The following is a 26,804-nucleotide window of genomic DNA, read 5'->3' on the forward strand; positions in this document are numbered from 1 at the left end:
TCTGACCTATTCAGACAAAAGTTATCAAACCACATGTGTCAAAGAACCTTGTCTACTTAGTAGAGGATAAAAATATCTGGATAAGATACTAAAATAGTTTAATATCTATGTAAATGAAATTGGAAAACTTTTTAAAAGTGTTTCTATAAGTGCTCTAATAGAGAAATCAATAGTTTAAATACATTAATTATTTCTAATATTGTTTTTTCTGAATTCCCTTGTGAAATTGGCAGTATTCAGAATATGTAATTATACATTCATTTGAAAGCATGATTAATTCTCATATCATTGCTTCTCAGAGAACATAGAGAGAGCTTTTTTCTTTATTACAGAACAATTGGAATTACAGAGAATCACCTAAAATACAGTGACACAATATGAAGTAAAAGTAGTCTTTATGTAATTTATTTTTTGAGTATATATTTTAAGTGGGGGAACTAATCATATATAACTATGGCATCTGCTATAATGAGGAATAATTGATTTCCTTCAACCACTTACTCATGGCAAACTGTGATTTTAATTCCTTCTGAATGTATCCTACAAGTTCCCTCCCCCCGAATTTCAACAATAAACAATCATTTTAGAAAATCCTTGCCGGGTATAAGGGAAGGTAGCATTCAGTTAATTGAATATCATGGAACACTAACACAGAAAGAAACACTACAAGGTAGATCATTTATTTATATTAAATCTTAACAATCCAGAATAATGTTTACTATCTACAGCCTAAAGGCATATTTGAACACAACTGCTTTCTTTAAAACATGGTGTAAAAATATTTTATGGAGGGTTTTTAGGAATCTACTCTGAATCTGAACATCACAATAAATAGTGATTATCTGAATTTTCTCAATGCATTATGAGTCTAGTCAAAAGAAACTGTGGTTTGAAAGCTTAGGAACATTGTAATTTTTATAGTTTTCTGTAATAATATTTTTTTTTATTTTCAAGACAGGGTTTCTCTGTAGCTTTTAGGTTCCTGTCCTGGAACTAGCTCTTGTAGACCAGGCTGGCCTCGAATTCACAGAGATCTGCCTGCCTCTGCCTCCCGATTGCTGGGATTAAAGGCGTGTGCCACCACCACCAGGCTGTAATAATATTTTTTATCAAGATGGTTTTGGAATTATTTTATATTTAATGCTGGAGATTGTAGATGGAAACTTGCTTGCAAAACAAGAATCAGTAATGGGCATATGTTCAAACCAAATCCTGAGCTTTCTTCTTCAGGTGTAGAATTGCATTTCTTAGCAATTGAAATATTTCTAGAGTTGGAATTGTTACTATGCAAGATTATTTAATTCATGAATTAACTGCATTTACTTGCATAAATCTTTCAAAAAGATGAAAATATTATAGAAACCCCTTTCCATCGTGTGCCACCTAAATCCACATAAAACCTGATAGAGCTTGGAAAGGAATACTAGATAAAAATAAAAATAAAATTACTAGCATTTTTCTTTCAGATAGGCTCTGTTTACTGGTGGCAAGCAGAGACATGGTTGCTTTAAGAGGTTTCCTGACTCAGCTTTAGTGGCAAAAACTGCATGACTTCTTTAAAAAATGTCTTCCTAGTTCATGGTGCTAGCATGAACTCTGGACATTTCAGGATGCTGAGCACCTGAATGGTGTTTACGGACAGCATACTGCAAGTTACTTGGTGGCAACTTGGGCCAAGTGATTGCAAGAATTGAGTTGGTGAAGCTGACTCCAATCTGGCAATCTCAGAAGCAGTGAACAGACTTCTGCCATGTTGGACTGGGCAAAGCCAAAGGCAAAGCAGCCTTACTCCTAGCTAAGCCACTTAGCATTTTAAGAAGCTGTCCTGGTCAGAAAATGATTAGAGATACACAATAAAGGCAGATTCAGATGGAAAAACATCTAAATGAGTCACAATGTTAGATAAATGAATGTAGGTTTGAGTGGGGGAAGAGTAAAGAGACAGTAAAAGTAATATAAAAGAATACAGACAGCCATAGCTTAAAGGAGTAAAGATAATAAAATAAACATTAAACTTATAGAAAAAGTAACAGAGTAAGAAAAATAAGCCAAATGAAGATGGAGTATACACAAAGAGTCTGAATTATGTATATTATTGAGTTTTCTATGAATATTTTGATGGTGAAAGAGCTAAGTGCAGAGAGACATTTCATTGTATATATACTTTGAAGGTATATTTACTTCAAAATTTGGGTCTAGAATAAGTTGCTTTGGAAAAGAGGTTCTTCTTTTGTTTCCACAGAAGATGAGAACCTGCGGATCTGTTCCAGACTATCGTGGTTTGATGGGCAAAGAGCCATGAAAAGTAGCTGTGAACACCCCCAAAAATTACTTCAAAAGGCAAAAAGAAGAAAGTAGTTTGGAAAGAACTATGCCAAAATTTCCAAATATTGTTTATAAATGTTTGTTTATATTTAAAGGAAAATATGCTGTAGAGATTTGCATTGGTATGGATCTTGGTTTATTGATATAAATTTAAGATCAATTTGGATACACACACACACACACACACATATATATATATATGTATGCTCTTGATTAAAATATTTTGTTTGTGTAGCTCATTTAAAATGTAATGTATAAAAAAGAAATATAGGTTAATAGAGAGTCATCTATAATAGTCAAGTTTATAGTCATGTCAGTTAGTCTAGATATATAGAGATATATTTAACGTAGATAGTATGCTTCAAATCTTTCAGAGACCTTCAAAATATGGCATTTAAAATGTTTTAAGAACTTGGGACTCTCCACAAGAGTGACACATATCTACTCCTGGCAGTAACAATCTACTTCAAGAGGATGATGGGCACTGAAGATGCTGGATGATGGACATTGAAGAGGCTCTTCATGGAGTTTGTTAAACATTAGAATGATAAAGTGCTCTTTCTTGAGATGTTTGATAAGACATGAAGGGCCCACAGATAAATGACTGCTAAAGCAGCCTAAAGAAGGTGAGATAGGGTTCCAGTATTGACTGAACTTAAGAGGTGAGTGAACAGCCACACAACAGAACACCACACTCTCTCAAACCTCAACCATGGGACAAAACCCTGGACCCTCCCCAAACCCACCTGGCTTTTCTAGACATTCAGCAGAAGAATTTTCTTAAGGTAGGCGTTCCCCAAACCCAAACCCATCCATCGGCCCCTACAAACTACTAGCCTCACCCTGAACCCAAACCTGACTATTCACCTACAACCTTCGTGGAACTCTGAAACTTGCTCCAATACTGAGGGGACTTAAGAGGTGAGTGAACAGCCACTCTGTGGGACACCGTACTCTGGAGGACCTCCAGAGTGGGACAAAACCCCAGGCCCCTCCCCAACTTCTTCTGATTCCCTGGCCAGCCAGTAGGAGAGTTTCCTGTGGGTATGCTCCCTCCAAACTTAACCCCATCCACCCACCCTCCAAAACACTACCCCACCCCACCTAAGAACTGAAAGCTTGTTAAAATACTGAGGGAATCAAGAGCTTGCTACAATACTGAGGAGACCAAGAACTTGCTACAACACTGAGGGGACTAAGAGAGAAAACCAAGAGAGTGAAGCAGTAGAAAAGACCAAAAGAGCAGACTTACAGAGACCTCAGAGGCTTCCTGAGACACAGACATTAACAGTACAGAGCAGACCAAGAAAAACTCCCAAATGTTCAGACAGCCATTGCACACATTGGATAAAAATGCAAAAACACTGCTGGCTTCATTTGAAGGAAGAGTTGGATAGGTGTTTATGCAAGAATACATCCAACAACCTAAAAGCAACATGGTAACACCAGAACCCAGTGGTCAGACAACAGGCAGACTTGATTATCCTAACGCAAAAGAAAAAGACTTTAAATATAACTTTATGAAAGTGATGGAGACCTTTAAAGAGGAAATTAAAAAAAAAACTCCCTTAAAGAAATGAAGAAAAAGACACATAAAAACTTAGAAGAATTAATAAATCCATCAAAGGAACCCAAGAAAGCCAAGAAAAAAAAAAAAGCAATCAAAGAGATGAAACAAACCATTCAAGACTTGAAGACTGAAATAGAGGTAATAAAGAAAACACAAAATGCTGAAATTCTAAATATGGAATATCTGGATAAATGAACAGAAACTACAGAGACAAGTATAACCAACAAATACCCCAGTATCACAGACACTGAGAGAAACAATAAATAAATGGGACCTCCTAAAACAGATAAGTTTCTGTAAGGCAAAGGATACAAACAATAAGATAAAAAAGTAGCCAAAGGAATGGGAAAAGATCATCATCAACCTGATCAGACAAAAGACTGATCTTCAAAATTCATAAAGAACTCAAGAAATTAGACATCAAAACTCTAAATAACCCAATTAAAAAATAGGACATAAAAATATACAGAGAATTCTCAACAGAAGAATCTCAAAAGCCTAAAGATACTTACAGAAATATTCAACATCCTTAGTCATCAAAGAAATGCAAATCAAAATAACTTTGAAATACCATCTTATACCTGTCAGAATAGCTAAGGTCAAAAGCACTCAAGATAGCTTACTGTGCAGAAGATGTGGAGTAAGGGGAACACTCATCTATTGCTGGTAGGACGCAAACTTGTACATCCACTTTGAAAGCCAGTATGGCAGTTTTTTTAGAAAATTGGGAATTTACCTTACTCAGGATCCAGCAATACCACTCTTGAACATATACCAAGAAGTTCAATTATACTAGAAAGGCATTTGTTCAACTTTATTCATAGCAGCATTATTTGTAATAGTCAGACCGTGGAAACAACCTAGATGCCTTTCAACTGAAGAATGAATAAAGAAAATGTGGCAATTTACATTTTAGAGTACAACTCAGCGATTAAAAAAAAAACAATACCATCTTAAACTTTCCATGCAAATGGAAGGAATTAAAAAACACTATCCTGAGTGAGGTAACCCACACCCAAAAAGACAAATATGGTATGTACTCACTTATAACTGGATACTAACTATAAGCAATAGATATTGAGTCTATAGTTCATAATCCTAGAGAACCTAAGTAATAAAGTGAACTGGAAGAAAAACATATATAGATGTACCTGGAAACTGGAAACAGATAAGATCACCTGACAAAATTAGGAGCCTGGGGAGATAATAGATGGTGGAAGGTGAAGAGGAGGGAAGAAGGGGAGGGGTAAGGAGAACTTGAGGGAATGGGGTAGTCGAGATGGAGGAAGGGCAGAGTTGAGAGCAAGGGACGAGATATCTTGATTGAGGAAACCATTACAGGGTGAGCAAGAAATCTGGCTCTAGAGGAATTCCCAGGAATCCACAAGGATAACCCCAGCTAAGACTCTAAACAATAAAGGAGAGGGGACCCAATCTTGACTTACCCTGTAGTCAGAATGATGAATAGCTTAAATATCACCATAAAAGCTTCATTCAGAAACTGATTGGAACAGAGGAAAGGACCTGCATAATAGCAGTATACTTAGCTCCCAAAATCAGTTGAAGAGTGGGAAGAATGGGAATATGAGCAAAGATGTCAAGACCATGATGAGTTCACCCACTGAAACAGTTTACCTGAGCTAAAGGGAACTTACCAACTTCAGCTGGACTGGGAAGGAACAAGCATAGGACCAAACTAGTCCCTCTGAATGTGGTTGACAGTTGTATAGCTATGGCAGACTGAGGGACACTGGCAGTGTCACCAGGATTTATTCTTATTGCATGTACTGGCGTTTTAGGAACCTATTCTCTTTGGATGGATACCTTGCTCAGTCTTGATATAGTAGGGAGGGCCTTGGACCTTCCCCACAGCAATGTTCCTTACCCTTTCTGAGGATTGGATGGGTGGGGCAGGAGGGTATGTGGAGGGATTGGGAGGAGGGGAGGGAGTGGGAATTGGATTGGTATGTATATTGAAAAAAGATAGTTTGCTTTCTTTTTTAAAAAAAAAATAAATATAAAAAAAAAAGGTGAGACATTCCCTTCTTGTTTCTGCTTCATGAAATTGTCTTCCAGGCATTCTGCAGGACACAGAAGAAGGGGACTGACAAACTGCCAATACAGGTAGAACTGTCTTTGAAATTTCCTGCTTCATGGAAAACTCTGCCAGATACTTTAGGCCAGTAGTCTGAAGATGAATGCTCCAAAAACTTTAGGTGACTGTCTAGGCAACAAGATGGCTCTGTCAATTCTAGAGTTTTGGAAGTTGCTTGCAATGCACTTCCTGTTTTCTTAGGTAATATCATATCCTTTTGTAGTCTTTGATGGAGTTGAAGAATTGATAGTTATTGTTTTCCTTAGTTATAAAAGATAAAGTAGACAACTATAATTCTTGTTTGATAACTGTTTTGTTATATGTAGTTTTCCAATGTTAATTTAAAATCTTCCTTTTCATTTAGGTAGAGAAGGGGGAAATGATAGGAGGAGTTCTTCTGTATATGTGTTGCTTTTATTGCTTAATGAATAAAGCTGCTTGGCCAGTGGCTTAGCAGAATAGAGCTAAGCAGTAAAACTAAACTGAATTCTGGGAGAAAGAAGGCAGAGTCAGAGAGAAGCCATGCAGCCATCAGAAGAGAAAGACACAAGCCACCAGCTGGGAACTTTGCTAGTAGGCCATGACCTCATGGTGATGCACAGATTAATGGAGATGGCCTAGTTTAGAATATAAGAACTAGCTAGAAATACACTTAAGCTATTGATCAAACAGTATTGCAAGAAATATAGTTTCTGTGTGATTATTTCATTTCAGGGTAGTCAGGAAAAAAACTAGCAGCCTCTGAGAACACAAAACAACTTAAAAATCAGTTTAAAAAAACATTTTAATATTACTTATTAAATGCATTTTTGAAACAGTCTCATATTCACATGATAATCACTTTTTTATACTCTTTTTTTATTGAGAAAAGGAAAAAAAAAACAAGTTTCCGCCTCCTCCCAGCCTCCGCCTCCTCCCAGCCTCCTATTTCCCTCCCCCTCCTCCCACCCTTCTCCCCTCCCCCCACTCCTCTCCTCCTCCCTCTCCAGTCCAAAGAACAGTCAGGGTTCCCGGCCCTGTGGTAAGTTTTAGGTCCTCCCCCCTCCATCCATATCTAGGAAGGTGAACATCCAAACTGGCTAGGCTCCCACAAAGCCAGCACATTAAGTAGGATCAAAACCAAATGCCATTGTCCTTGGCCTCACATCAGCCCTCATTGTTCGCCATGTTCAGAGAGTCCAGTTTTATCCCATGCTTTTTCAGTCACAGTCCAGCTGGCCTTGGTGCGCTCCCAATAGATCAGCTCCACTGTCTCAGTGGGTGGGTGCACCCCACGTGGTCCCGACTTCTTTGCTCATGTTCTCCCTCCTTCTGCTCCTCATTGGGACCTTGGGAGCTCAGTCCAGTGCTCCAGTGTGGATCTCTGTCTCTATCTCCATCCATCACCAGATGAAGGTTCTATGGTGATATGCAAGATATTCATCAGTATGGCTATAGGATAGGGTCATTTCAGGTTCCCTATCCTCAGCTACCCAAGGAACTAACTAGGGACATCGCCTTGGGCTCCTGGGAGCCACTCTAGGTTCAAGTCTCTTGCCTACCCTAAGGTGGCTCCCTTAACTAAGAATTGTGCTTCTGTGCTCCCCTATCCAACCTTCCTTTATCCCAATCATCCTTTTTCCCCAATTTCCCCCCATCCTCCCTTCTCACTTTTCTCTCCCCATCGCCCCTTACCCCCATCCCACCCCACCCCCAAGATCCCAATTTTTTCCCCGGAAATTTTGTCTACTTCTCATAGCCAAGAGGATAACTATATGTTCTTCCTTTGGTTCACCTGCTTATTTAGCTTCTTTAGGTTCACCAATTGTAGACTCCGTGACCCTTATTTATGGCTAGAACCCAATTATGAGTGAGTACATCCCATGGTCATCTTTTTGGGTCTGGGTTACCTCACTCAGTATAGTGTTTTCTATTACCATCAATTTGCATTCAAAATTCGAGAAGTCATTGTTTTTTTACCGCAGCGTAGTACTCTAATGTGTATATATTCCACACTTTCTTCATCCATTCTTCCATTGAAGGGCATCTAGGTTGTTTCCAGGTTCTGGCTATTACAAATAATACTGCTATGAACATAGTTGAACAAATGCTCTTGTCATATGATAGGGCATCTCTTGGGTATATTCCCAGGAGCGGTATTGCTGGGTCCAGGGGTAGGTTGATCCCGAATTTCCTGAGAAACCGAAGCACTGCTTTCCAAAGTGGTTGCACAAGATTGCATTCCTACCAGCAATGGATGAGGGTACCCCTTCCTCCACAGCCTCTCCAGCAAAGGCTATCATTGGTGTTTTTGATTTTAGCCATTCTGACATGTGTAAGATGATATCTCAAAGTTGTTTTGATATGCATTTCCCTGATCTCTAAGGAGGTTGACCTTAAGTATCTTTTGGCCATTTAAACTTCTTCTGTTGATAATTCTCTGTTCAGATCAGTGCCCCATTTTTTTAATTGGGTTAATTAACATTTTAAAGTTAGTTTCCCGAGTTCTCTACATATTTTGGAGATCAGACCTTTGTCTGTTGCGGGGTTGGTGAAGATCTTCTCCCAGTCAGTAGGTTGCCTTTTTGTCTTAGTGACAGTGTCCTTTGCTTTACAGAAGCTTCTCAGTTTTAGTAGGTCCCATTTATTCAATGTTGCCCTTTTTGATTAAGCTTCTGGAAAAATTTAACTAACAATGTAAATTTAGCTCCCAACTACCTTTATAGTCTTTCAGTCATTGTTTTTAAAATGAGTATGTGCCATTTCTTCTTGGGTATATAGGATATTAGTGATATTTACTCTTTGCCTTAAGTCTGTATGATTTATAAGTATACTGTGATGTAAAGTTTGTTGTTATCAAAAAGGCTCATATAAGAAATGGTTTCATAACTTTTATATAAGTATATATAATAAAAATTGGGGGCTGGTACTGTGAGGGACCATAAAGGGATTAAACACCTGCTCCCAACTACAGAAACAGAGGTAAAGCTTTGAATATCTGGGAAAGAATTTAAAGGGTGGTAGAGAAGAGCATGGATAACCCTGTGCAATCATGTTGCCAATCAAGCAATACACAACATCAACTTCAATGAACATCAGCATAGTAAATGTGTGCAGTAAGAGGTGAAGCCTAAAAGCTGCCTCTAAGTTAATAATCTAGAAGAAATCTGATCAATCCTACCCTCAGAGCACATTCATGGCTCTTATGAGACTCAAATTCAATTGCTGATGTTAGTCAACAGCCTCAGACCAGCAGGAAAGAATAATCCCATTTTGTCAAACTGCATAATTTAGGCACAATAGTCAGATACCATCATGAGAATCTATTGTGGAAAAATAATCTACTTTATGGACTGGGATACAAGATTATCCACAGGTTGGACACCTTCAGGTAGGTCTGCCAAGGTCCTGAGTGAGGGCAGGCCAAGGAAGGAAAATATGAAGACAGAGAGCCAGGTGTTCATGGTTGAGGAAGCAAAGGGCTGGCTCAGGTTGGGAAGAGCTCGCAGGGAAGGAGCCTGCTCTCTGTGGCTGGAAACAAAGATTTTCCCTGAGGTGTGACATCTGTAAACTGAGGTTTAAGGGTAGATCAGATTCTAGAGACCATTACCTGTCTCTCAATGCTCTAATGAAAGAAATCCTTGACATTTCAGTGGTGTATATGACACCTTTTGCAGTATCTATCAGAATGATTAATAATTTGGGCTTCTTTGTAATAGTTATGAAAAGGAATTTGCCTAGATAATTCTCTTATTTAGGGTTTCTGTTATTGTGGAGAGACACCATAACCACAGAAACTCCTATAAAGTAAAATATTTAATTCTGGTGACTTGCTTGCATTCCATATGTTTAGTCCATTATCATCATGCCAGGAAGCAAGGCAGCATGAAGACAGACATGGTGTTAGAGTAGGATACAGAGTTCTTACATCTTGAATCACAGGCAACAGGAAGTGGTCAGAGCTATTGGTATGACTTTAACATATATGAGACCTCAAAGCCTGCCTCCATGGTGACTTAATTCCTCCAATAAGACCATACCTACTCCAACAAGGCCACACTCCAAAGGGAGTATCACTTCCTTTGGGGGACATGTTCTTTCAAACCGCCTTTAAACAGGTGAGTGGTTAATGAAAATGAAATGCATACAAACAATAGTTTTTTTTTTCAAGTGGAAAGAAAACCAAAATTATGAAATCTGTAGGTAATGGCTAGAACTGACAAAGGTTATGGTTATTAAGATAACACAAGGCCACAAAGACAAATGCTACCTGTTCTCTCTCACAAGTGGATCTTAATTTTAATCATTAGATCTATGTGTTTAGTTAAAAGTAGCTATATAAGCCAGGGAGCTAGATAAGAGAGAGTACCTCAAGGAAGGGCAGAACATAGGTGATAGGAAACAAAACATGTGAATTTGGAGGGGGACACAATTAGGGATAGGATCACTAATTACGTATAGAATAGAGGAGGTTGGGGATAGAGTGGATGTGTGAACCACAGCGAGGGAAGATAGTAAAAGTTAAATGGGAATCTACTATTTCTGAGGCCAACTTAAAGTTGGGAGGTTGATAACTTGGTTTCATAATGCTTCACCCCATAAACATGGGTTATTAAATGTATATCTCAATGCCAGATATGAGATAAGTCCTTATAAATTGTTAGGCAGAAAGGTCAGTGGAAGGTAACAAAATTATCTGATTGGTTTTGAAGTCTATGTCTGAAAAAAAGATACTGTTTCTAGTATTATAAACCTAGTTAAATATCTGTGACAGAAATTTTAAGCCCTTAGAGAAAACTGCTAATTCTATTTAGCTAACTTGATAGTATACCTAGCTGTCTTCTAAATACTTATGTTTATACCCACTGAAGTGGTATTCTCATTCTTAATTAGAAATACAATCCTTTGCAATGAAAGTTGCACATGCTTCTCAAAATGATGGAAATGCAGTTTTACTGCTGTGTCCTAAACAAGACAGAGGAGAAGGTAGGAAGAGTGTCAGAACTGGAAAATTATCAGAAGAGCAATGAAATGTTTTCCTGTAGGCATGGCACAGCCAAAGCACTCATGATTATTAATGATGGCTGCTGGAAATAGGCCTCACAAGACTGGGCCTCTTAGGAGTTAATCATAACTGGGAGAGACCCATGCGGCCTTATTCTTTCTTGTTGAATTAGGAGCTATTGGGCCCAGGCATTGTTTTGATTAGTGCATTACTAATGAGATTGCTGTTTGTCAACAAATAACAGCAAACTACACTCCAGCGAATAGTACTGAACACAGATAGCCATGTTTAAACTCATTGATCACAAAACAAAACAAAATTAAAAAATAAAGAAAGGAGAGAGACTTAAGGTCAAGGTTGGGGGAGGGGATAAAAGAGAGTTAGGATGACATTAAACAAAATGTATTATGTGTTAGTATGAATTTGTCCAAAGAACAAATTCAACAAAAGAAAACAGAAATTAGGAAGTAAGGTTCCCTATTCATTCAATACCAGTGCTTTGTTGTTTCACGCACTTTCAACAACTATGGCAGAACACTAACAGTTACTCCATTAGGCATAATCTAGGATATCTCAGGAGAATGGGCGCATCTGTCTAGTTCTAGAGTACAAAAGTAAGATTATTCTTTCTGACTCTTATAATATTTCTATCTGGCCGGGCGATAGTGGCGCGCGCCTTTAATCAGAGCACTCGGGGGGCAGAGGCAGGCAGATCTCTGTGAGTTTGAGACCAGCCTGGTCTACAGAGCTAGTTCCAGGACAGGCTCCAAAAAGCCACAGAGAAACCCTGACTCAAAAAAACAAACAAAAAAAAATATTTCTACCCACTCTTCTAAAATGATCCCCAAACCTGGAAGAGGAAGATATGATGGAGATGTCACATTTATAACTCATCTCTCTATAATCTTACCTCTTTTGTCACAGCTCCAATCACTACAGCAAAAACAAAAGTTTCCGCTGAGAAGTGAGAGATTCAGTGGTCAGTGGGTATAAAGACTAGAACTTAGAGGGAAGATTATTAATACATCTCCCTCATTAAAATGATTAGTAAGTGATTGTCTCTTAGAGTCTATGATAAGCAATAAGGTCTTATCATGAAGTTCTAAAGATTAATCAAAAGAAATTCTAATAGCCTATGGTGTTTGGATGAACTATGGAACCACACAAACTAATAGCTTGAAAATTGTTAACTTATGGGAAACATCATTATTCTCCCATAATAGAGTAATTTCATATGTATATTTATAATAGTATGCTTCCATGTAACATTTCCAAACAACTTTAGTGCTTAGATGGGAGGACAGTCTAAAACAACCCACTTAATTTTTCCTGTTCTATTCTTTGCCTTTGCCACCTCATACCTCCTAAATTCTGTTACCTGCCCTCCCCTCACCCCAATTTCATGGTACTTTTTTAGTCCCCTGATCTTGTTTTATTAGTTTTCTTTTGTTGTGATATAATGCCATGACCAAAAGCAACTTAGGTAAAGAAAGGTTTACTACCTCTAACAGGATAGAGCCTATCATTGAGGAAAGCCAAGGCATTAGATGAAAGTAGAAATCTGAGTGGCAACCATGGAGGAAAGTTACTTACTGTCTTGTACTCCAAGGGTTGCTCAGCTACCTTTCTTATACAGGCCAAGTCTACTTGCTTGGGGTTGGCACTGCCCACAATTGACTCGGCCTTCCCACGTCAATCATTAATCAAGAAATATTTCTCACAGACATACCTACAGCATAATCTGATAGATACAATGCCTGAAATGAGGTTCCCTCATCCCTAACTGTAGTTTGTGTCAAGTTGACCAAAATTAATAAACACAGAACTATAACTTATATACACCTACCAAAAGATTTAAAGTTAACAATTACACATAGAGAACAACACTGTGCCTGTATTCTGGGTCTCAGATACATCACTTAGAATGTTCCATTAGAATAATCTTTCCTATGTATCTACTTGTATTAACACTATTGTTACATAAAGTTAATATTTAATATGATCCTAACATAATCACCTATGGATACTGTTATATTAAATGCACCCTTCTGTTATAAGAATATTTTCATATATATACATACTGTAAACATTATCATTTTTGTTCTTTTCTGTTTCTCACGTACTGTCACTGACCATCAAAATACCTCACTTTTCTGTTGTCTTTTTGTCTTCTGTAAAGAGTTTTGCATATTTTCTTTTAAAGTTTATCATGTGTAAACAAGACACATTTATTTTAGAGTAGGAGAAATGCCAAATGATGCTTTAGATTTCTCCAATATTAATGTATATATACAAATGTTACATATTGAATCAAAACAACATGAAAGAACAGATTAAATGGAAGAGGAATTCAACCTCTATGCATATTGACAAAAAATGTTTGCCCTGCTTAAATTCTCACTATATTTTTCTTTTTAAAATATAACCAAATAATACATATAATGTTAATGCTTGATGAATTATTTATTTCATGTAAATTAATAAATGCTTTTAAATTAAATTTTAATATTTTATTCAAAATAATTGGTTAGATATACCTAAAACTAATTTATTGAAATTCTAAAAACTCGTGCTTTCGCTTTAAAGAATTCCTCCTTTCAAACTGATTGAGTATCTTGCCAGGAGCTAATGAATAACATGAACTATTTTCATTGTCGTGTGTGTTTGTGTGGGGGTGTTATCATCAATGCTTTTTATTTTACATAAAATGCATATCTCACTCTGCTTTGGGTTGAGTTTTAGGTGTGCTACAGGTGTGACAATCAGAGAAAATAAAGTAGACTTGGTCAGACGACCTAGAACACTGGAGGAAGGGGGCACTCTCCTCCTCACCAACTGCCTGTCCAAGGAGTTTCTTTCTCTTGTGCACTGAATCAAGGTTGCTTTCGTTTTGCATTTGGAGAAATTCCAGAGGACCATTTCATGTTGTTGTCAACAGTAGAAGAGACTAATCAAAAAGTATGTTGAACATATTATTGATCACACAAGAGAAAATACTCTAAATTGAAAATTAGAATGGATCTTTTGTATATTTTATTATCTTTCAGAGTATCATATTAATATAAAATCTTCAATTTTTATGTGTTTCCTAGTTAACAAATTTTATTTTGTGTTTTTTTTTTTAATTTCTTTACAAAATTCTGTACTGGAACTGATGGGGCATGTGATCAAACCGGACTCTGAATGTGGCTGATGGTGGAGGCTGACTGAGAAGCCAAGGACAATGGCGCTGGGTTTTGATTCTATTGCATGGACGGGCTTTGTGGGGCCTAGTCTGTTTGGATACTCACCTTCTTGGACCTGGGGGGAACAGGGAGGACCTTGGACTTCCCATAGGGTAGGGAAACCTGAGTGCTCCTTGGACTGGAGAGGGAGTGGGAAAAGGAGTGGGGGAGGGGAGGGAAGTGAAAGGAGGGGAGGAGGTGGAAATTTTCAATTAAAAAATAAAGTAAAAATAAATAAATTTTCTGCCATAAAATGAGGTGTACATATTTTGAGAAAGAGGTACACATTTTCCTGTTACCTAACTTCCTTCATGGATAGTAAGAAACTACCAATAAATTAATTTGTAAATATGGTATTTTGATTCCTTTTGATAAAACAAAAATATTTACATACTTAGGAATTATAATATCACAGCTGTTCTCAACTGGAATGACTATGTTGTTGTTATCCAAATAGTTCAATCCTTACTCACACAAGAAAATACTGAATATTAATTAGATTTCTTTTCTCTTATTTTATTTCCTAATATTTATTTTTGTGGAGAAAAAAACAGCATATTGATACAAGGCAAATCAATTCAGATCTATGAAAATATTCCTAATTTGATTGCAGAATACCTTCAAAAGTTTTTTTAATAAAAATTATTAGATAATAGAAAATTAACTTTACTTTTCTACAATTATTCTAAAATGACCTTTAATTTTATCACCTTTTAAAACTTAGCATCAAGGTCCATTCTTTTAAGTCCCAGGTGCTGAAAACTTAAAAACATCTAGTAAAGACTTAAAATCTGTTTTATATTTAAGATTTTCATTTTGGGCTAGTGGGCAAATGTTAACTTTCTAAAATAAGTGAAGAACTTAAATGCATGTCAAAAAATTCAGACATAAAATAAGTAAACATTGTGAAGAGAGTCTCTGTCCCTTTTTATAATGATCCAAATTTGGAACTAAATGTGGAAAATCCTAATATTTTTCCTAATGCAATAATAACAATGTAGACAACTATCTAAATCTCAATAAAAATATTTCATCCTGCAATTGGAATCTTATATATAAGGCATTACTCCTTGAAATGGAAACTACTTTCTTGAAGTAAACATTATTTATGAAGTGCCCAAGGCACTCACTAAAGCAGGAAGAGGTATAGAGTGAACAACACAACATCGGCCCTGCAGAGAGACTGCAATACTTAGGTCATTATCTTCAAAGGTCTAAGTGGGTATGTTTCATTTTTTTTCTGAAAAATTGATCTAGGCAGACAATTACAAAGGACTAACAAATTTTGATTTGCTTAGACAGCGAGGAGCAATTATGCAAGTTTTCATCTTACATCCTGAAGAAAATTGATTTAATTTAACTAGATAAACTAGTAAATGTTGTTTCAATGTAACATCAAATTATCTTTTTAGCTTCATAATAAAAATGTCATTTTTGCCGGGCGGTGGTGGCGCACGCCTTTAATCCCAGCACTCGGGAGGCAGAGGCAGGCGGATCTCTGTGAGTTCGAGACCAGCCTGGTCTACAAGAGCTAGTTCCAGGACAGGCTCCAAAACCACAGAGAAACCCTGTCTCGAAAAACCAAAAAAAAAAAAAAATGTCATTTTTTTAAATAAAAAGTCTATAATTTTTATTTTTCTGAATAGAAAGTGGCATAAGTTACATCATTTTATCATGTCATTTGGTTACCATTTCCAAGTCCTAGGTACTTTGCCATTTGTGATTGTTTCATAGACTTTGGTATTCCCAAAAGAACCAGGATTCTATAAACATATCAAGAATTTTAATTAATTTTTATAGGCACCAAAGAGCTTATCACACATTTTATTCATTCAGTTCATCCACAGAAAAATTACATCATAACATGGAAAGAACTTTTTTAAATGTGTGTTTTACAAATGTTATTATAAATTAATAAACACTCATTGTTGGAAATCTTCTGGAATTCTCAAATATTTCTATTTACTACAAAATAATTAAAGGCGTGGATTTATGTCATATTATTTTTGGTGCTATGATAACATACCACACAGTTTTGGCAGAAAGAAATTTATTGGAGGTTAGAACACTCGGGTCGCACTCCTATCAGTAAGGGAAGTCAGGGAAAGAACTCAGGCAGCTACTTGAAGGGGAATACTGAAGCAAAGACCATGAAGGAACAGCACTAACTGGCTAACTGGCTTGCTCTCTTTGTCTTGCTCAGGCTATTTTTGTATACCACTTGGGACCACCTACCACTGTCCACCTACTATGACATGTGCTTACACATATCAATCAAGAAAAAATCAGACAGGTCAATCCCTTAGAAATGTTTAACTTTGTTTTGTTATAATATAGATAATATAGAGATAATATGAAAGTAGAACACATATAAATGGACATTTTGTTTGTGACTAGTAATGGAATTGATACTATATTCATATGGATTAAAGATATGTGATCATGGAAACCTACAAAGTATTATTTTACTTTTATTATTTATCAGTTCAAAGGTCTGTACTCTCAATTCTTTGTGCCTTTTATTCCATTGTTACATTATTAAAATGCTTTCTTTTAAATTATTTTTGTTTGCACTATTATATTTTCTGTCATCACTCCTGTAACTTATGTCTAAACGTTTTTAATTCAAATTTTTGTTTATTTTAAAAATACATGTATAAGATTATTAAGCAGATTTTTCTTACAATCTATGCTATTTAGAATGAGTGATGTTTTAAAAATCATTTTAGATCATGAAATTTCTATAATACTGATGTATTAGGTCACATTTTTCTGTGTTTAATAAATTGAATTTGATTTTAAACTTCATATCCATTTACATTTAGTTTAAATATAGCAGTTTTCCGTCTATGTAGTTCACTCAAAATATCAGAGATATTTTTTATTTACAAAAAAACCTAGAGCAAATATTATAGACAATTTCATATACCAAAGGCTAATCTTTCTAATAATATCTTGCTTTCATAGTATTTATTCCAAATAATGTGTAAGTATTACTGTGAACCTGTATACTTGAATATATCTGATCACTTTTACCTAAAAACAAGCATAGTGGATTTTATAGCTGAAAATCACAGGTATGTGTAGCCATTTTTAATATATTCTGTTAGGTGAAGACTTCAATACTGTTTGTACTGTGGGTGCTGTCTTTGATTCCCTTGTTAAAGAATTGTTTTCCAGTTATGATTATTGCTTCTTCCATTAATGCTATTTATTTGAAAGTAAATCATCATGTGCTAGAGAGAAAAGCAGTGTAGGATGGAATCACTCATAGGGGGAAATATGTCTACATTGAGATATATAAATCTTCAGGCCATGGTTCCTCATGCATTTGGTCCAAACAATACGGACAGTGCAGGTATAGCTCTGCGGCTTTGTACAGTCTCACAATGTATACAATGAGTGCTGCATATTGAGAGCATATCTCAAAATGAATAAAAAAGGAAAGAAAAAGTAGAAATTTAATCTATTTTATAACATGAATTCTCATTATCCAATTATTTCTCATGCCAATAACAAAATGTTTAATTTTTTTGTTTTAAAAACATAGCTTATAACTATTTCATTTCATTCTCCTTCATTATATTATTTTCAGAAAAAAAATCTTTCTAAATTCAAAATTCTTACTGGACACATATTTCTTTGTAATTCTAATTCTATTTCCCAACGAAATATGAGTTCCTCAGAAGAAAATATTCAATCTTTGCAATTTTTTAGATTTAGTCATCAACATAATTTATACTGTAACCAACAGTAAATACATGTTCCTCTTTTTCTATATCCTTGCAAGTAACAGCTGTCATTCTCTTTTTTTTTTTTTGTTGTTGTTGTTATCTTGGAAACTGTGTATAGGTTAAGATGAATTTTCAAATTAGTTTTATGTCTAAAGATGTTGCACATGTTATTAAATGTTTCTCAGCCATTTGTGTTTTATTTTTGTGAATGTACACAAACAGCTTTTTCAAACTGGGACCTTGATATAAATATTAAGACATATGGCAAATTGAATGACTTGCAACCAAAAAGATTTCTGTCCAATGGGGGAAAAAAAAAACAGTATCCAAGTAAAGAAGCAGGCTCTAGAATGAGAAAAAACATTTTTACCTGGTGTTCATCTGGCAGAGTGTTAATATCTAGAATATAGAGGAATTTGTGAAACTAAATATCAAGAAAAGAATTAATTAATTTATAAAACAGGATATTCTGTCTAAATACAACAAATACAAATGGACTGAATATTGTACCTGTAATTCTTACTAAATAAGTTTTTTTATTTTATATAATTTCACTATGTTAAAGTTAAAAACCTTCCTTTTTAATTAAGCAAAAAGGAAGAAATGTCATGGAATAATCCTATTTAATTCTATGAATAGGTGTTGGTTTCACATTGTTAATGAAGAAGTAATTGGGAAATACTTTGGAAGGAAGAGGTTAGGTAGCAAAGCTAAACTGAGAGAATACCAAAAAGAAGGTGAATAAAAATGCATTCAGATGCAGAGGAATTAGGAGAGGAACATCCTCTTCTGGAAAAAGGTACTGCCACATCATATACTGCAGATAAGAAATAGGGATTAATTTAAGTTCTAAGAATTACTTAGTAAAAAAAGATTGAGCTATTGCCTGAGCATATAAAGCTAATAAGTCTCTGTATGTTTATTGCAGAGCTGGCAGTACCTACTGGCTATTGGATTAAGCCAACCAATATATTTTGAAAATGTCTTGACTTCAAAATGAAAGTCAAAAGATATGTGGATTTGCAAAGGAGGTTGTGATTTTGTTCCCACGGAAAATAAAAGACTGTGGGTTGGTTCAAGGTAAACGAGGACCAGGTTGCACCCAGGGAAATTCTGGCTAAAGACATAAAAAAAAAAGCCTAGAAAAACTACAAGGCATGAAATATATATTTTATCTACTCAAATGTAAAAACAAAAAATTATCTCTGCCTACCTTGTGCAAAACACACAGCTTATACTTTTATTAAAACAGATATATGTGTTAACTTTAAAAGTTTAAGTATTTTCAGAACAAGGGGATCAGACACCAATAAAAAAACTGATGGCCCAGGTAATTGAAGACTTCAGAGCACATCTGTTGCAGTTTTCATAGAGATCTGCATACGGAAGAGCTTTAAGTCTGCTGACTGAGATATTCTAGCCACACAGACTATTGTCAACAAGATTTAACCATTTTCCTGATTTTCTAAAGGTTTTTCAAAAGATGTCAGTGCCACTAAACAACAGAAAACAAATTAAGGGGAACAATGCCCACATTCTCAAAAGATGTATTATGAAAATTCCTCATCATGTTTTAGGGGGATGATCACAAGTTGTTATAGGTCATGGTTAAAAAAAAAAGCTAAACAAAGAGATTAAAAGATCTCTTTCTGAAAAAAAAAATCCCTGAGAAGATAGGAATGATAAAAAGTAAATAATTGAATCTATTTTAATTTAAAAACCAACTATTAATCTCAAAATATTTTCACTGGTATGAATATTGGATTATTGATATGAATATAAAATTGATTTTGTTATACTGTATATATACTCTTTTGGAGGGTATTGTACTTATGGAGTTTCTTTACAATATAATTTATAATTAAGAAATGCAGATTAGTAGTTAGTTATCTATAATAAAAAACTTGTGGTCATACTAGGTATGTTTTCAAGGTTACACAGATATATTTAGAGAGATTGTTGGTCTTCAAAAGGATTCAAAGACATACAGAATTTAGGATATTTAATAACCTGAAACTTGGCATGACAGACACATTTGATCCTGACAGATCTAATCTACTTCAGAGAAGATTATGGGCATCATAGAACCTCTGTATAGAGCTTACTTTCAATACAAAAGCTAGTCATCTGGGCAAGAAACTTCCCTTACTTCAAAGACTGAAAATATTTTCTGCAAATTGAATAAATAAAACAGAAAAGAAAGTGACTGACAAGCTTTGTCAAAACAAGATAGCAAAGTCCTTCAAAATTTTCTGTTTCTCAGAAGTCTCTGTCACAAATATTAGTCCTGTAGGCCAAAGACAGATGTTTAAATGTTTCAGGACAACAATGGAAGGAATGGAATCTTCTGTCCAGGAAGGTTGATGTCTGCATTGTTAGGAAATATTACATCCTTCTGGGGTTTTTGATGGAGTTAAAAACTAAATAGTCAGACTTATAGTGTTAATTAGTTGTGATGTAAGTTAAATTAGGCATATGAATTTAGAATTACAAGGATAAGATATATAATAGAAATTTTTTTCTGAACTTGTCAATACAGTAAACTGGAAATTACAATGTGATTCTCACTTGATAACTGTTTTTGTTGAATATAGGTTTTGTTTAGGCTCCAAAATGTGAATTTATTATGTCTTGATGCATCCCTTCTATTTTTCTCATAAATATTACAAAAGTTTGACTACAGAGAATTATAATTTTGTTTCATACTAAGTAAACTTATTATGCTATCTTAAGAATATTTGAAATACAGAAAGTTTAAGACAAAATATTTGAGAATATAAAAAAAATTGGTATAGACACATGCACAAGGCTGTAAACAGAATGTAGTTTTAAAAATAGAGCAGTACTTTAAGAATTGAAAGTTTTCAGATCACTGATTGAGATTATATAGAACACCTGACCCATGCTCTCATTTAAATAATATGTAGCATCCATTTTCATAAAATTACACTGTGTGTGTGTATGATCCCTGTACACTACAAGTTTTGCCTGGAACTCCTGAAAAACACACGCTGTCACCTGCTTTTTTGTTTATAGTTCTCTGCCTCTCCTCTCCTTCCCTTCTATTCATACCAACCCTCTCACTTTCACGCATGTCCTACATGTGCACATACTTATGCAACTGCTTACACCTTCACTTGAGGTTTCCATTCTTCAGTTTCTTCTTCTATAATCACATATAACTTTCTCTTTTAACCAGAAAAAATTATATGCATATTACACATCTTATTCATAATCATTTGCAAATAATTATCATGCAGCCACCTACAAAACTACTATGTACCTACTAAACTACTATGTGCTCTCCTGTATAGGACATATATATGTGGTTTGGGCATATAATTGATACTATATTTATGCTCCATAAAAGACTTTCTGATAATTTAATGGCTTTTAATTTGGAAATACTGATCTTTAATTCCAGATATAAATTAACAAAACTGGAAATGAAAAAGAGGTACATAACAATGGACACTGAGGAAATCCAGAAAATCAATAGTTCATACCACAAAAATATGTACTTCACAAAATTGGAAAATGTGAAATAAATGTACAATTTTCTGGATAGTTATCACTTACCAAAATTAAATCAACCAGGTGATCAATTTAAATAGACCTGTTGTAGGAAAGCTGCTTGTTTCCCGGAAGCCCAGATGCAAAATAATCACACAGAAACTATATCATTTAAATAACTGCTTGGCCAATTAGCTCTTGTTTCTTATTAGTTAACTCTTATATTTTAATTTAACCCACCTCCATTAATCTGTTTATCACAATGTGGCACTGGCTTACCTGGTAAATTTCCAGCATCTGTCTTCAGCTTGGCTGCATGGCTTCTCTCTCAATCCACCTCTATTCTCCCAGCATTCAGTTTAGTTTTCCCACCTAGCTCTGTTCTACCCTATCAGGTCAATACAGCCTTTATTAACCAATGGTATTAACAGCATACAGAGGGGGATCTCACACCATAGACCTATAACCTGCAAGGAAATATAAGCAGTCATCAAAAGACTCCCAACCAAAAAAGGCCAAGGTGAGATGGTTTCAGTGAAGCCTTCTACCAGAACTTCAAAGAAGAGATAATACCTATATTCCTCAAAATTTTCAATATAATACAAACAGAAGGAACATTGCCAAACTCTTTTTTGAAGCTACAGTAACCCTGATACTAAAACCACACAAAGTCTCAACCAAGAAAGAGAATTACAGACCAGTCTTACTCATGAACATAGATGAAAAATTACTCAGTAAGATACTGGCAAACTGAATTGAAAAATACATAAATAAAAATCATCCACCATGATCATGTCAGCTTTATTCCAGAGATGCAGCAATGGTTCAACATATGAAAATCTATCAATTAATCCACCGTATATAAGTGACCTAAAAGAACAAAAAGACATATGATAATCTCAATAGATGATGAAAAAACACTTGACAAAATACAGCACCCCTTCATGATAAAAGTCTTGGAGATCAGGGATACAAGGAACACATATAAACATAATAAAAGCAATATACAACAAGCCGCCAGTCAATATCAAATTAAATGGAGAGAAACTCAAAATGATTCTAGTAAGATCAGGAAAAAGACTAGCTGTCCACTCTCTCCATATCTCTTTAACATAGTTCTAGAAGATCTGTCTAGAGCAAAAAGACAACAAAAGGAGCTCAAGGGGATTCAAATTGGAAAAAGCATCAAACTTTTACTATTTGAAGATGATATAATATTATATATACATGACCCCAAAACCTTACCAGGGAACTACTACAGCTGATAAATATCTTCAGTAATGTGGAAGGATACAAGGCCAACTCAAATTCAGTAGGCCTCCTACATACAAATGATAAAAAAAAAAAAACCTGAGAAAGATATCAGAGAATCATCACCCTTCACATTAGTCACAAATAACATGAAATATCCTGGGGTAATAATACTAACCACAGAAGTGAAAGACCTGTTTGGCAAGAACTTTAAGTCTTTGAAGAAACAAATTGAAGCAGACTTCAGAAAGTGGAAATATTTCTCATGCTCTTGGATAGGTAGAACCAACATAATAAAAATAGCAATCCCACCAACAGTAATCTATAAATTCAATGTAATCCCCATCAAAATCTCAACAATTCTTCATGACCTTGAAAGAAAAATAATCAACTTTAGATGGGAAAAAAAACAGGATAACCAAAACAATCCTGTACTGTAAAATAAAGGGCTTTCTGTAGGCATTGTCATCCCTGATATCAAGCTCTATTATAGAGCTACAGTAATAGAAGAGCTTGATATTTTCATAAAAACAGAGAGGTTGACAAATGGAATCAAATCAAAGACCCAGATATAATCCACATACAAATGACCACATGACTTTGTACAAAGAAGCTAAAATTATGCAATGTAAAAAGGAAAGAATCTTCAACTAATTGTGCTCGCATAACTGGTTGTCTAGAGGTAGAAAAATGCAAATAGATCCATATCTAACCACATGCAGAAAACTCAAGTCCAAGTGGATTAATGATCTCTCTATAAATCGAACCACAGTGAGCCAGATAGAAGAAAAATTGGAAAGTAACATTCAATGCATGAGCACAGATGACCACTTTCTATATATAAAAACAGTAGCACAGGCACTGATAGCAATAATAAATAAATGAGACCTTTTGAAACTGAGAAGATTCTGTAAAGCCAAGTACATAGCTAATAAGACAAAAGGAAAGTCTACTTAATGGGAAAAGATCTTCAACAACCCCACATCAGACAGAGGACTGATCTCCAAAATACATAAAGAACTCAAGTAATTAGACATTAAAATTCCAGATAATCAAATTAAAAATGGGGTACAGATCTAAACAGAGAATTTTCAACAGAAGAATGTGGAAAAACACTTAAGGAAATGTTCAACATCCTTAGCCATCAGAGAAATGCAAATCAAAATTACTTTGAGATACCATCTTACAATAGTCAGAATGTTTAAGATCAAAAACAAGGATAATATATTATCCTGCAGAGGATGTGGAGTAAGGGGAACACTCCTGCATTTCTGGTGGAAATGTAAACTTGTAAAGTATAGTGATTTCTCAGAAAATTGGGAATTAACCTACCTCACAACCCTGCAATACCACTCTTGGGCATATACCCAAAGGATGCAAAATCATACTAAAAGGACATTTGTTCGACTAAATTTATAGCAGCATTATTTGTATTAGCCTCAAACTAGGAATAACCTAGATACTCTTCAACCGAAGTATGGATAAAGAAAACATGGTGCATTTACACAATATAGTACTACTTAGCTGATTAAAAAAACAATGACATCCTGACATTTGCACACAATTGGATTGAAGTAGAAAAAAAAATCTCAGACCCAGAAAGAAAACCATAATATGTACTTACGCGTAAGTGGATACTAGCTGTAAGCAAAGGATAATGAGTTTATAGTCCACAACCCTAGAGAACTTAAGTAACAAGGTGATCCCTAAGAAATGCATATATAGATCCCATGGGACAGAGAAATAGACAGTATCTCCTGAAAAACATTGGGAGCATGGGGGTGGGGGAGAAGGGAGGGCATAGGGGAAGTATGTTGGGAGAAGGGGAGGGGGAAGGAGAACTTGAGGGAACAGGAGAGTGGAGATGGAGGAAGAACAGAGATAGACAACAAGGTAAGAAACAGTTCTATAAAAGGTGTCATTATGTGGCTAGCAAGAAAACTGGCACTAGAGAAATTTCAGAAATTCACAAGGATTACCCCAGCTAAGATGCTAAGCAATAGTGGAGAAGGTGCCCAAACTGGCTCTGCCCTGTAGTTAGATTGATGAATATCTCAAATGTCACCGTAGAGTCTTCATCTAGCAACTGATGGAAACAGAAGCAGAAACCTGCAGTGGAGCACTTCCAAAGTCCAGTTGAAGAGTTGAAGGAGTGAGAATAATGAGCAAAGAGGTCAAGACCATTCTGGGGACACTCACTGAAACAATTTACCTGAGTTAATGGGAGCTTACCAGCTACAACTGGACAGGGATGGAGCCAGCATAGGATCAAACTAGGCCCTCTGAATATGGGTGAGAGTTGTATGGCTCGGTAGACTGCACAGCCAGTGCCAATGGCATCAGGATTTTTTGCTACCGCTTGTACTGGCTTTTTGGAACCCATTTTCTCTGGATGGATATCTTTCTCTGCCAAGCTATAGCAGGGAGGGGTTTGGACCTTCCACAAAGCAATGTGCCTTACCCCCTCTAAGGAGTGGATGGGGGATGAGGTGGGGAGGAGGAGTAGATGGGAGGCATTGAGTGAGTGGAAACTAGGATTGATATGTAAAATGAAAAAGATACTTTGTTTTCTTTTTTTAAAGAAATAAAGGAAAAATAGGTAACACAATTTTTGTCAATCTACAGTAAAATAAATGCATACTCTCCTAGTCATAGGTTGAAGAAGTTATGACTCTGAAAATATGCATAAAAAACTCCATAGCATTTTGAAATAGAAAATCTAAAGAAGGACGAAGATAACCTAACCTAAGCTAATCATGAGTGCTTGCTTTTAAAGATCAACAATGTTTTTAATGAGGTGAAGTTTGGAGCAATGAGAATATTGATCATAGATATATTTGTCTTTGTGGTTATCTGTATGTAAATTTTCCCAGAAAATGAACCAAAGAAAATATATAAAAGAAACAGTTTTCAGCAAATAGCTGTTTCATTTTTCTCAGCTTAAGAAAGTGTCATTTTTGGCATGTTTTGGAAAATAGATAACATTTTGGATAATGGAGTTAGAGTACCACCTGCATCAGAAGATAAATAGTAATGGTATAATATGAACTGATTATTTTACTTATAAAAAGGTGAACTTAGAGAAAGAGGATTTAAAATCTGTACAATTACTTAAAACTTACACTGTAAATCCTTTCCATCAAAGAATATGTGGGCTTGAATATGGTCTTGGGTCAATGTGAAAGAGACAAATTTGTTGAAATACATGTACAAGATAACAAAAATGTGAAAATGATTTCAAGACACAGTTATATAAATGCTAAGAAAGGGTAAATGTTCTTGCAAGTAATTTATCTTCCAGGTGATCTTATGACTGAGTGGTTTTGGTCATTAAAAATTCTGTTCAGAGTTTATTCTTTCCAAACAAATACTTGATATCCTAGTAGATGGTCATTACTGGTCTACCTTAAATACTCAGGGGTTCTTTCTATTCTCAGATATAGTATCTTAAGACTCTCTGATTTCCATGTGCACAGTGCTTTATCCATTTTAGAATAATAACAAAATTTTTTTCTGGTGGAAAAAATAAGTGAACACTAAAAAAAGTTTATGACACTTTCTCAGATTTAGGGTAGTACACACACATACACACATACTAGAGATGTTAGTATTTGCCTCAGCAAAGACAGCACTCCTGAACAAGAGAAAAATCTGATCACAATGTTAGATTATAAAATATTGGGAAATAAACATGTTGTATTGCAAAAAGAACGAGATGTATTGCACATATACCAAAATTTGTGAAAAAAATGTTTCTGGACAGTTCATCTTTCATATTCCTGAGACAAGATTCTTTGCTATTTGAAGCATGGACAACCTGCCTCTGAAAACTGAGAGGACAATATTTATTTAGGACTACAAAGTGCAGGTTGCTTAGAGAATATTAGTTTTTGCCTTCATCAATGGATATTTTTGACTTGAAGTAATATTTATTCCAAATCCTACACTAGATATTTTTTTCTGGTTTCAAATTGATTTTGAGAGAAATTTGTATCTCAGACCCTTTAGAATGACATCTAGTTTAAATTGAGCCTTGAGATTCAGTATAAAGCAAGGAACTCAAGGAAACAATGGTACTTCAGAGCTAAATGGTTCAAATAACGAAGTA

The sequence above is a fragment of the Microtus oregoni genome, unplaced genomic scaffold (assembly GCF_018167655.1).
Source record: "Microtus oregoni isolate MIOR12 unplaced genomic scaffold, Mior012 000041F_ref0000270, whole genome shotgun sequence".
Classification (NCBI taxonomy): domain Eukaryota; kingdom Metazoa; phylum Chordata; class Mammalia; order Rodentia; family Cricetidae; genus Microtus; species Microtus oregoni.